Here is a 1,526-nt window from a genome sequence, read left to right on the forward strand (position 1 = left end):
GTTTGTTACATAGGTATACATGTGCCATGGTGGTTTGCTGCACCTATCAACCCGTCATCTAGGTCTTAAGCTCCGCATACATTAGGTATTTGTCCTAATTCTCTCCCTTCCTTTCCCCCACCACCTCCCGACAGACTCCGGTGTGTAATGTTCCCCTCCCTAAAACAGGTATTTTGGACAACACATTCTTGGCAATGGAACCCGAACAACATTTGTCAAACACGGTAGAAGAAGTTCTCACTCTGCATTATAAAAAGGACAGCCAGATATCAACGGTTACAGGAATGAAATAAGATGGAAAATTTTTAACAAATTGTTTAAACTATTTTCTTAAAGAGACTTCCTCCAGTGCCAGAGATCTCGAATAGCCTCCTGGTCAGTCATCCACAAGCAATTCTTCACATAATTGATGAACTTGGCTTCCACTTTGAGAAGAGAACCACCTTTTTCTATACTTGCATTTTTGCTTTAATGTTTTCTACAGAACTATGTCCTTTATGTGTTTTAGGAGTTTTTTCCTGTTTTTTGAAGGATTCTTGTCCTTTCGATCTTGGTGTTGATTTTTGTCCTTTTGATCTTGGTGTTGACTCAAAAGGCTTTGAGTCTTTTCCATTCTGGTTTGACTTTTGTGCATTTTTGGCTGGAATATCTCCTACAGATTTCTTCACTGGAGCTTTTTCTTCAGTTTTCTCATCATCAAAATCACCATCATCATCATCATCATCTTCATCATTATCATCATCTTATTCATCAGCAGCAAGTTTTACTTTTCTCTATGGAATCTTGCTACCACCTCCAGGGGCAGATCACCTTCCAGGTATACTTAAGAGTTTCACATCCTCCTCCTGTTCATTTTCTGACTCTGCATCTTCCTCCAAAACTACTCAGTGCTGTCCACTAATATGCACTGATTCTGAACAACACTTCAATTATAAGACCACTGGTAGTGTGATTTCAAAGCCCCCAAGGGAAACTATTGGCTGTACAGACATTTTCAAAGTTGCTAGTGTTGCCTTAGTTGGACTGCCTTCATAATTCATTGTCTCTGCTTCAACAATGTGCAACTTATCCTTTGCACCAGCCCCTAAACTGACCATTCTTAAAGATAACTGGTGCTCATTTTCATCATTATCCACCTTAAAGTGATAATCTTTGTTGGCCTTTAGTTCACAATTGAAAAGATAGTTCTGAGGCCTCAGGGGGCTCATGTCTATGTCCATGAAATCTTCCATGGGATGGAGGCATGCACTTAGGTAGGACAGAAGGCAGACAGAGATAAATGACTACTGCTCCAGAGAATGGCCATGCAGGACGGAATCACACCAGGGGGTTTAGATTCTAATATGGGTTCTGCTACCTCCTAGTTGTATGATCTTGATCTATTTAAATTGTCTGAGACTCAATTTCCTTACTTGTAAATGAGGATGATAAAGCCAACCTTATGGGGTTATTATAATGAGTAAATAGGATGGTCAGGTAAAATACAGAATATGTGGTTAAATATGATTGTTCAGATAAAGAATGAA

The 1,526-nt window shown here is 39.4% G+C and overlaps 1 pseudogene; it reads right to left on the reverse strand.

Annotated features, from left to right (window-relative positions):
• Window positions 1-330: 330 nt before the first annotated feature.
• LOC129039090 (nucleophosmin-like) lies at window positions 331-1,232 on the reverse strand (annotated as a pseudogene).
• Window positions 1,233-1,526: the final 294 nt, after the last annotated feature.

This window comes from Pongo pygmaeus, chromosome 5 (genome assembly GCF_028885625.2).
Source record: "Pongo pygmaeus isolate AG05252 chromosome 5, NHGRI_mPonPyg2-v2.0_pri, whole genome shotgun sequence".
Classification (NCBI taxonomy): Eukaryota; Metazoa; Chordata; class Mammalia; order Primates; family Hominidae; genus Pongo; species Pongo pygmaeus.